This window comes from Hibiscus syriacus, unplaced genomic scaffold (genome assembly GCF_006381635.1).
Source record: "Hibiscus syriacus cultivar Baekdansim isolate YM2019G1 unplaced genomic scaffold, ASM638163v2 tig00110528_pilon, whole genome shotgun sequence".
In the NCBI taxonomy this organism is placed as follows: domain Eukaryota; kingdom Viridiplantae; phylum Streptophyta; class Magnoliopsida; order Malvales; family Malvaceae; genus Hibiscus; species Hibiscus syriacus.
The window spans coordinates 1,368,908-1,381,138 of NW_024062770.1; positions in this window are offsets into that span (position 1 = coordinate 1,368,908).

The following is a 12,231-nucleotide window of genomic DNA, read 5'->3' on the forward strand; positions in this document are numbered from 1 at the left end:
AGCTATGTTGAATTAAGGAAAATGAAATTAAACTTAATAAATTCAAGTAAACGACAAAGTCTGAGGTTTAATTGAATAAGGAGTTTTTGTGAAGATAGACTAAGGGAGTTGAGAAACACATGATCACTCAGAAAATTTGTTTTTAGACCAATATTTCTACACTGTCTCTACTAAAGGAGTCTACGAAGCTTGAACAAATGGAAGATTTCAAAAAACGAAAATAGAAGTGTTCTAAAAGGTCTAGCAATTGAGTATGCTAGTTGCATCATTTTGTCCCCATCCAAGTAAAATGTGAATCACAAGGTTCACATGGACACAAACAAAGAAGGCAGCTCAATGATAGAAACCATTGAATTTAGAAAGCCAATCTAAAATCAACCAGCCAAATATTGACACTTCTCAAATAGTAATAACTTTTAAAAATTAAAAGATTAATTGATTCTTTTGATACTCAATGAACTCTTGTTTTATAATTTGTCTCATTTGTGAACCTAAAGTAAGGGGAACCATTTTTCAAAACTTCATCAAACATTTTCCAAAATTCTTTCATTTTTTAGAAATTTTTTATAAAGCATATTCAAAACTTCTTCATCAAACATTTTTTTCACCTTTTGAAAAATCAAACAAGACAACCTCTCTAGAGTAGATCCTGGCAATTGATAAATGTCTCTCAAACATTAAAGCTTATGCTCAGAGCTGGGGCAAGAAAGGCCAAAAATTTTGGGGGAAAATTTGCTAGGGCAAGAAGAGCAAGTTAACACAACTCAAGAATTTCAATGGATACCCTATATATGATCTTAACAAATCATATCATTTCAAGAAGATTCGTCCTTCGCAAAAAGAATTGTTTCTCTAATCAAGTCAATAAATACAAATCAAAGGCATCTGTAAGCATAATGGTTTCCATAAATAAACGTCAAATAGTATAGGGACCAAGCCCATCAAAGTAGACAATAAGGGAAATTTCATCTGCTATGATTGAAGATTGTTCACCAAAAAGTGATGAAGTCTCGATTCCCAGATTGAATAAAGAAAACATGCATCAACATAGATATACATGAATTTGCATATTTGCATCAAGCATTCATCATCACATACATAAGAAGCTTTGATTTCCCTCTCATGAAGATACCATGAAATTTTTCTTGAAATTACATCTTACCAAAAATGAATTTCATATTGTCACTCATGAAAACCCTTAATACATGTACATTATTTTTTTTACAAACTGTTAGTCTCGACGAAGCTCGTTCGATCAACCGAAATATGCCAAGAGGGAGGTGAATTGCTTTTTAAAATTTAGGGAGTAAGGAGTATAAAGATAGAAATTTTTTCACAATGATTTATAGTGGTTAAATTCTCTCAATAAAGTCTACATCCACTACCTAAGCGCCTCACTTAGGATTTTATAACATAACCACTAATTTATTCTTTCTTTTGCAAGGATAAAGAGATAACCTTTACAAACTCCCTAGCTTTTCGAAGGCTTAGCTAGAACCAAAATCCCTTTATAAAGGAAAAGAATTGTAAACAAGAAAGCATCTAAAAAGAAAGGTGTTTACAAATTAAAGCTCAGACAAACACAAATATTTACAAGAGAAAGAGAAATAAAGAATGAAAAGTTTTTCTCTTGTGTTTGATTGCTTGGACAGGTGTTGTGTCACCTTCTTCAAGTGTCCTCAACTTGTTTTTATATGTTGGAATGAGTTATTAGCCATTTCTAGCCGTTTGGGAAGGTTTGGAGCCGTTGGAAGACTTCATGCACACAAAGTTTTGAAACTCTTCAAAAGAGCCGTTGGAAAAATTTGACCGTTGGACACAAATTATCGAAACTTTAGGTGAGATAGTTTGAAACTCTTAAAAATATCAAAACTTTTTGGGAAACTGTCTTGGAAAGTTATGAAACTTCAAGTCAAAATACTCATTTTAAGGTTTTTATTGGACATTGAATTATTTTGATGAAAACTTTGAATAAATTCAATTTAGTCCAAAAACATGTTGCCCTTATTTGTTATATCAAAATATTAGTTCTACAATCACCCCATTTTTTATATAACAAAACCTTTGGAAAAAAAAAAGTTTTGGGCAAAAGCTCCCCTTAATTAAACGTTTAATGAAAAAAGTAATATTCGGAAAATATTAAAGCTCCCCCTTTTTCATTCTTGAAATTGAATTTTTCAAACCCATATTTCTCCCCCTTTTTGTTATATAAAAATAATTCAAACTTTAAGGAACAAAATAACAATTGAGAGTAAGTAGATTTTTTAACATTAAAACCATTTGAAAAATCAAAATCTCCCCCTCAACAAATGTATTCCAAATTTGACTTTAAAAGCTTGACACTTAAAAGATATTGAATTTAAACAAAGATGAACAAACAAGTTAGTAGCACAAGAAATTTAACATATCCAAGTCTAATATACTTTATGCAATATCAATTGTTGTATTTAAGTGCATGTGCATAAAGTTATCCAAAAATGTTATGCATTTAAAAAATGTGTTATCAATTGTTAGAGAGATATCATTTGGAAAAAAATCACATACATAAATGTCTAAAATAAGGTCAAAAATTAAAATTTGTAAAAACAAAGCATTAAAACCAATTTTGACCAAAATTCATTATAATGAACAAACATTTATGAAAAATCATTAAAAATTTAGAAAATGTTCATTACAATACGTTTTAACATACATGAGATCGAAAATCAACACAAAATCATTTAAGCTCAAAATACATGCATGCATACAACAAATAGGCATCCAATTAATCAAAACAAAAACATTAAGCTTAGAGGTTACTCATTCCTTTTCAAGTGTGGCTAGAGCATTTGAATATCTTCACATTCATCACCATTCACTACTAGGAAAACCCCCTTTAATAACGCTCATTGCGCGTCATCTATGGGAGCAAATGACACACAAATGCGCGTCATTGAATCCACCGACATAAATCTTAGATGACACACAATTACGTGTCATAAATCTATGACGCACATTTATGACACTCATTTATGACATGCATTGAGCGTCATTGAAGCTGCCGTCATAAATAAAGATGACACACAATTGTGTGTCATAAATTTATGACACTCATGTATGACTTACATTGCGTGTCATGGAAGCCCCCGTCATAAATAAAGTTGAAACACATTTGTGTGTCATAAATTTATGACACGCATGTATGACTTACATTGTGTGTCATTGAAGCACACGTCATTAAAAAAGATAACACACATTTGTGTGTCGTGATTGTATTTTGTAAATTATATATATATATATATATATATATATATATATTGTAGATTGACAAATAATCAAACTAAATCATATTTAATGCCTCATAATACTAAAAATATATATCATATTATATATAAGCAATCCATTTTCATACAATATATTCACATTAAGTTATCAAAAATATTGTAATCATATGTCGATAAAAAATATCACGGCATAATAAAGTTTGCCACATAAGATACCCATTCCTTGCGAATATCATCAATGTCGTCATCCGTGTATTCTTCATTCCCATTGCAAACCTAAGTAAAAAAATATGAAATAAGTATATAATTAATACTTATTTAAAGTGAAGTACATAACTATCAAAGAGTACTAAAATGACAAATTTTACATATGCATTCTTAGAAGCATATGTAAAAATAAATTTTACACATTTAATTAGTAAAACTTCCCAAATAAATTATATACATTATCACGACACAAATTCATAGTTTTCAGTCTTGCTAACAAGTACTTGCATTAATTTGTTTATAATAGCATCCTACTTCAAGTCTAGATGATAGTTGTATGACTAATGTGTATGTATGATATAACAGATGTGTATCAGAAAAGTTTGCTTACATTCTTATTGACCAGCACTTCAAGTCCGATCTCGACTATCTCTTTCATGAACTTACAAACATAATATCCACACTCGATACCTCTCGACTGACGGAGACACTACAAACAGTTTACAATAAACGATTAGTCAAAATGAAAGCTACAATTTAAACAAGGAATGATCGATCGAAGTCCTCACCAAAACATTGATCCAATTGAGGCTAACCCTTTTGTTAGATCCACTTTGAGCAGTGTACAATTTCATTGCCCTATAAAAATTGATGAAATATATCAAAGAATATACTATAATGTTTCGATAATTTATATTACTTACGTATCAATAATTTGCTTCAACTACTGATGGACATTGGTGGGCCCCAAGGAATCAAGATAATAACAACTTGTTGCTTTCATATAAAAACCAAAAACCAAAAACCAAATTAAGTTACTAAAATATATTGATAATCAAATGAAAAATCAAATGAAAAAACAAGCCCGGGATTATATGGCACTAGGACGATGTCATTGTCCTTTCTTAGAGACAATCGATTTAGAACGCTTCGAATTGCCTCATCGCTATTTTTGAATTTTGCCTTACGTTCTAATGGCGAGATTGCAGATGGGCTCACAAAGTAAATTCCCTGATCTCTTTTTGACTCATTCTTGATTTCCTCAAACAAGTACCTATATATTAACATACAAAAAACTAAAATGATTAAATATATTGTGTTTTACTAAAATTAAAATTAAGCACTTACATCATATAACAAGTAATCGCAGAACCAATCATCTCATCCATAGTAAAAACCACTTCAAAATCTTCCCAAGTTATGTACGTGAAACTCTCGTACCCAAACATATCGTCCTCACATTGCACTTTCATGGACTCCGCATTTTTAAGTTTTATATCAACCATACGTGCAAACACTTTCAAAACACGGTTACTTTCAACTCTTAGCCTTATCCTCATTTTTGCTCTCGTCCTTCTCCTTTGCGGTGTTCCCTCCTCCTTTTCTTTCTTTTTTCCCTCTTCAGTGTCCCTTGTCATTTCTCCTCTTCCTTTTTCCTTTGCGGTGTCCCTTCCCCTTTCCCCTCTTCCTTTTCTTTTTTTCTTCCACCTTCGGTGTCCCTTCTCCTTTCTCCTATTCCTTTTCAACAAGTTCTCTTTGTCATTTTTTCCTTTCTTTACTATCTACTTTATATCCATTCACACGTTTTTCCCCATAAACGCCAACACGTTTTCCTACAAAAAAATATAAAGAAATCATTTATATTATACCTATATAATTTCTTTAAATAAATGAAAATATTACCAAATCATAGCATCGAATGACTAGAAGTCTAGGCCACTTCACTAGGAATCCCACTGCATCTTTAACCTTGTAAATGAACTCCTCATCTAGTGGAAACGGTAGTAAAGTGTCTCCTTGCACACTCATTTCCATTATTACTTCAATGTTTTCACCTGTTATATAAAGTTAAAACTAAGATCCAATATTCTAAAAATGAAAAAAGAAAACTGATATTTTTTGTAATACCTGATATATTATTGTTCTTCACTATCGTTCCTTTGGCAACTATATTGGAGGCAATATCAATCGTAAGATAATAGGAAGTATCCTACAAATATGTAATATTAGTTGTAGTCAAGACTTACATTTAATTTATACTACAATTTAAAAAGACTTACAAGTAATTCCTCAGTTGGGTTGTCTTCAAAATCTTCTTTGTCCCACCCTTGGCAACTTACGCCTTCAGAAGCATGATTCATCCCTTTTTGTAGTTTCTCTATTGCACTTTCAATTTTTTTGAACCTTTTTTCAATCTTTTTCTTCTTGCCATGTAAGTAGTTCTTCACGGTCTTGGGTAAGTAAAAGTATTGGTGTGGCCTTACAAATTTGCCCATCCCTCGTACACGCCCACGTTGTTCCTGGGTACTTAGGGCTTGGGTAAGCATGTCATTTGTTCCACAAGTGACCTCTCCTAAAGTTTCTGAGTTCTGCATCTCTTCCTGTAGTGAAAGAAATTTTTCATATTCAAAAAAGTCAAAGGATTAAAGCTCATATGGTTTTAAGTTCTAGCATTGTAAATATTGTTGTTGTTGTATTTTTTTCCTAGCACCAATTATTCATCACTGTAATAAAAACTCGATCGAATTCAAGCAAAAACCCTAGGCATATCATTGTCCTATTATGAGGAGGAAAAAGTCTATAATTAGTGTGTTTCCTTTTTATTATCATTTTTTAATTTATTCCTCGGGGAAATCACATTATTTTATTTGTCATTTGCTCTTTGGAAATTTGGTGTCACAAGCACATAATGTAGTCAAGGTCCTAGATATCAATTAGTCAAAGTATAACTAATCGTGACACATATGGACATTAGGTAAAACTCTTTTATAACACGCCTCCTAACTAATTCCAAATTAAAAGGACCACAAATGCTTGTCCTATATTTTTATGTACACAAAGCTATAGTCAAAGACAACTGAAAAGTAATTGTTGGGTAAAACTATTTCCATTTCGACATTGAATATTTGTTAAGTGGGTAGTGACCGGTTAACTTGGCCAAATATGAGGCTTATTAAATAAAATTGCACGAAAAATAACAAACATGTCCAAATAAACAAAAGTTAAAAGTAGAAGAAATATGAGGCTTATTAGAGAACACTATTAATGATTGAATTAACACCAATCATAATAATGAACGGACCACAATTTATTTTAACATACAAATTAGAAGTCAAGTGATATTTACTTAAGAAATTAAGCCAAATTCATTAAGTCATTCTAAATTAAGGACCAGATTAAAAAGAGCTTAAACTTCTAGGAGCTAATTGAAAAGAATTAGAAATATGAGGTTAAATTTAACTTGTTTTCCCCTAATGCCAATGAAGGACGGAAACTATAGAAGAACAAGCTTATAGTCAATTTAACTTTGGTGAGGTCGAAAGGTCGGTTTTGTCAAATAAAGCACCCTTTCATTAATTTCATTAATTGTTATTATTTTCATCTATCAAAAATTTTATCTAAATATAAAAGTCAAAGAATACAGTTTACTTAATTATTTTCCAGAATTGATGCACTTGATGCTACCACCATCAAACTTGTAGCAAGTATGGTAGTTTGAAATAAGCAAACATATATATACTAACTTGGTGCTATAACAATAAGATGAAAATAAATAAAGTAGGAATGTTCACACGAACTTACCATTTTATCAACAACAATCTGGACATTCAGGTCATAACCTACTTTTTTCATTTGTCTTACCTTTTTCCACAACAATGCTCTATCAATCTCGTCTTCCTCCTTTCCCGTTTCTTGCATCTAAATTAAAAAGAATAAAAACAATGATTTAACATAAACATATGCATATATAAACTATTCAATTAATTTACTATATACAATCTCAAGAGTTAGTCCAGCATATCCTTTTCTACTCAACTGATGATTGTATCTATGTTGTCCACACATTTTTTTTAGCCTTCTGACTTGTTTCCTACATTAGAAACATTAAAACAGTCAAGACTGGTTTCTAAAACTAATATATATAACAAATACAGACACAAAAAGTTTAAATAACCTCTCAATTCTTTGAAAGCCTTTGCGATACAAAAACATTCCAGTCATCTATCTTCAAATAAGGATACATATTTGGAGGGTTGAGCAGATTTGCATTTGGGCCATTCTTAAACTTCTCAATGAATTTCTTATAAAGATAATGCTTAAAGTTCTTCCACTTTGTCCCAATGGATTGAAGGGTGTTCTTTTGACTCCTTGGATCAAGTTCAAAATTCATCTGAAACATAAAACATTAATTAATAAATATTATTTTTAACAAAAAAATATAATTAGAAGTTAAGATCAGATGTTAGACTTACCAAAATGTATTGCCATAAGTCTTCTTTTTTTTCCTATTCAACATCTCTCCAAGTGACATAAGTGATAGGAACCACTGATCTTGCTACCATGCCCTCAAAGGAAGCAAGTTTTGTTGCTTCAACGCCAATCGAAACACCCTTTTTATTGTAAGTAACGATAATTTTCCTTTAGTAGTTTTTCCCTTTATTGTCAGACCTCTTTGTTTAGAGTCTTCATCATGACTCGTAGACTGATCCAATTCCATGGTACCAAGTAAAACCTATTTCAACATGATTCAAATAAAAAAAGTTAGTACATTGTTATTTCTTGCAGTTGGGACAGAATTAATAACATATAGATGTTGAAATAAAAACATACCAAAAAGTAAAGATTTTATTTTGTACACAATATTTTAAACTAATATACCCTCGCCATCCGGGCGTGTGCACAAGAAATCATCATCAAGTTCTACTAAAGGGGAGTCTTGTGAAAAGTTAAAAGTAGCATGGTATTCCAACATATCATCAATTTGACCATTTTCTCCATACTTGTACATCTTATGTGCTGTGAAGCCGACAACAGAAAAATTCTCATCTTGTTGATCTTGAACATAAAAAACTTGTTTGGCTTGACTAGCTAATATGAAGCATTCAGATTGGTGATCAAGCCTAGCAAAGTTAACACTGTGAATCAAAAATCATCATTTTTTAGTCCATGACTATTAACCTAATCACACATGAAAACAGGAACAATGAATATGCGATAATCAAGATCCCATATCTCCTGTATAAGACCATAGTAAGTAACAGCGCCATACACAGGATTGGAGTCTTTTGCACTAGCAATTTGCATATCATGTGCAACTAGAGATACTCCACTACATTGAGTTATTCTTGATTCATCTCGATATGTTGTATGGAACCGATACTCATTTATGGCAAAACCGCTATATTTTCTTCACAACAAAACTTGGCCCTTTGGCCAACCAATGAACACTTTCACAAATGTCTTCCCCATCAGATAGTCGTAAATCTCTTCACCTGATAATGGTTGTCTTATAATATCATCCTCTTGTTGATTGTTAAACCTTTTTTTTTCTTTTACGAAGAGGATGTTGAAGTGGCAGGAATCTTCTATGACCAAGAAAGCATACTTTTTTCGAATTTGGCAACCACTGTGAACAAGTATTCTCTGAACATATTGGACACACATAATAACCTTTGGTAACACACCCCGAAAGATTACCATATGCGGGAAAGTCATTTATAGTCCAAAGTAATATTGCTCTTAAATTAAAGTATTCTTTCTTATAAGCATCACATGTCTTCACGCCAGTTTCCCACAAGAGTTTTAGATCTGCTATCAATGGTGCCAAGTAGACATCAATATTGTTACCAGGTTGTTTTGGACCTGATATCAATAGAGTCAACATCATGAATTTTCTTTTCATGCATAAATAAGAGGGTAGATTATAAGTTATTAAGATAACCGGCCAACAGCTATGCTTGGAACTTAATGACTTGTGAGGATTGATACCATCAGCGGACAAGGCTAATCCAAGATTCTGTTTTTCTTCTCCGAATTCTTTCCACGTTCTATAAACAAGCTTCCAAGAGGGGGAATCGCAAGGATGATTTAGCATACTTTTATTAGCCCGACCTTGTGCATGCCAAGTTAAGTCATGTGCCATTTCTGGTGATGAACACATTCTCCTAAATCTGGGGATGGGAGGAAAATACCACAAAACTTTCGAATGTACGTTTTTGGTATTCTCCTTCCAACAAGATGTGCCACAAGTTGGACATTGAGAAGCATCCTTATGTTCTTTCCAGAATAGAACACAATTGTTTTCACATGCATGAATTTTTTCATATTGTAGACCTACTCCTTTTAGCAATTTCTTGGCATCATATAGGGAGTTAGGTATTGTATTGTTTAATGGTAAGACATCTTTTAGGGCACCTAACAATACTTCAAAACTAGCCTCAGACCACCCAAATTAACCCTTGATATATTGGAATTTCAATAATCCACTAAGTGCATTATACTTTGACCCTACATAAAGTGGCTTCTCACATTCTTCAAGAAGTGACTTCAATGATTCAGGTTCTTTTTCTACATCTCTGAAGGCATCATGTACCATATCTCTTGTATAATCAAAATCAGGAGGAATAGATTTGTTAGGGAATCTAGAATCAAGCTCAGGTTGTTTTTCTCCATGGAAAGACCAAACCTTATAACTTTCATCGAAGGCAGAGGCAAACAGATGATAGCGCACGGTCTGAATTGAGTGGTGCCACAAATTGATACAATGTATACAAGGACATCGAATAAGATATGAATTTGGATCATTGCTTTGTGCAAACTCTAGAAAGGTGTTTACACCCACTTCATATGTATCAGATAACCTATCAGACAAAATCCATGATTTATCCATCGACCATTACTTATCAACCTAAATAATTATAAAGTATTAGCAAAACTACAACTTTATAACTGATGATTGATGAAATATTTATGTAAGATATGAAGAACAAAATGTTTACCCCAAATTACCAAGTACAAAGTAACCCTAATAAATTCATTTTGTACTATGCTATAGAACAATGTTCAAGGGTTATGACCCATTTATAAAATCTAAAAAACCCAATCGAAACTGGAATAAACCCTAACAATGTTAGATAAATTATTTGAAAACCCAATTGAAAATAAGGAAAGCCACAATGATTCGATTCAAAAAAATAATCTCAAATAATTTGATGAGTTCGAGAATGTAAGGTTTGAATTCTATCTTAACTAGAGACCAGTTTATGCTCTAGTTTAGGTGTCTTGATGAATTGATGTTGGTGTGGTACTTCTGAAATACATGATTTGTCTAATTTTACCTCTTCTGTACATATTACTTGTAACTTTTAATCTCCAAACATGAATGTTAGAAACACAAACTTTCTCTCACTTATTAAACGGCTTGATGAGTGCATAATGTATGTTTGCATATGAACCTAGTCCAACTGTGCCAACTGTTTAACATTTGTGTAATAATTTTCCTTATGAGCCTATATAATCAAAATTTATTACTATTTTTTCTCCTATAAGTATGTTGAAAATAATCCTCAATAGGTAGAATCTAGTGTTTATTTGCTAAAATTTCGTCAACTCCATGTAAGGAATGAATGGTAACAATCTACGAACCGTTTTTCTAAGTGAATGAAATGCATGCATATAAATAGTTGTTTTGACAAAGAACTCGTGGGACCTGTTTTAATTTCAATCCTGAAATTCTAGAATTCTTCTTGATGAAGTTGGGGATACTGGAAACACTAGTAAGAATCTTAATGTTCTTTTGTTTGAATTTCAATCCTGAAATTCTATAATTCTTTTTAGTGACCTGATTGTCATACTTACTAATTAACCATAAAAAAATTTAATGATCTATGATTGGACATCAGTTTGAGTTTCAGTTAAAATGAACATTAACAAACACACATTGTCTTTCCCGTTGCAACAGAGAAAGGGTTTTACATACAAATTCACAGGAATATAACATAAGTAATTCACAGGAATATAGCATCAATGTGGTAAATGAAAAAGTTTTGAAGCAACAAATAATCGACATTGGGGTAAACGAATAGGCTTTGGAAACAAGATATACCTGTAAATATTTCAACAAGCATAAAAAAACATATATCACAAGACAATTAAAATTCAACATTTTGGAACCAAAATACATAATCCATCAAAACCCAAAAAGCAAAAAGAGTTCAAGAACTAGCACAAGAGTCCACAGAAGTATAAAAACTGAAATAACCCACTTAAAGAACCTATGAAATGAACAAATCAGTAGCGATTAATCAAATAATAGTAAATTAAATAAGCAACAAATCTCGATTCAATTTCAACATATATGAACTAAAAGCATCAAACCCATTAAATCAAACCCATTAAATCAAACCCATTAAATCAAACCCATTAAATCAAACAAAATAGAAATCAATAAAACCCCAAATTTTGGAATAGAGAACGAAGAATACCTGTGGAAACCCTTGAATTTTGACTCCCTTCGTCTGCGTTATGGTGAATGACCAAACCAGTGGACTGATGCAAAGAGAAAAAGGAGGGAAGCATGCGGCGTGAACTGATTATTGAGGGGGGAAGAAGTAGGAAAGGATGAAAATAATGGGGGGAAATTAAAAGACGATTTTTACAGATGACACACAATTAAAAGTGTACTCCGTGTTTTTGCAAATTTTTTAGATTATGACTATAAAATATGACACACATTATTGTAAGTCATAAATTGTTCAGATTTTAAAAAACATAACATTTTTTATGAAACATTTTTTGCAAGTCATAAATTAGCGTGTGTCATCGTTCGTGTGTCATTAAAGGTATATTTTCTTGTAGTGATTGCTCTCACACACTTAAAAGAGACATTTATGTAGATTTTGGTATCTAAATTGCTTTGGATCCTTGAACGTTAGTTTTAATGCCTTTTGTTCCTTAGAAACACATTCCTTTCTTTAAAGGA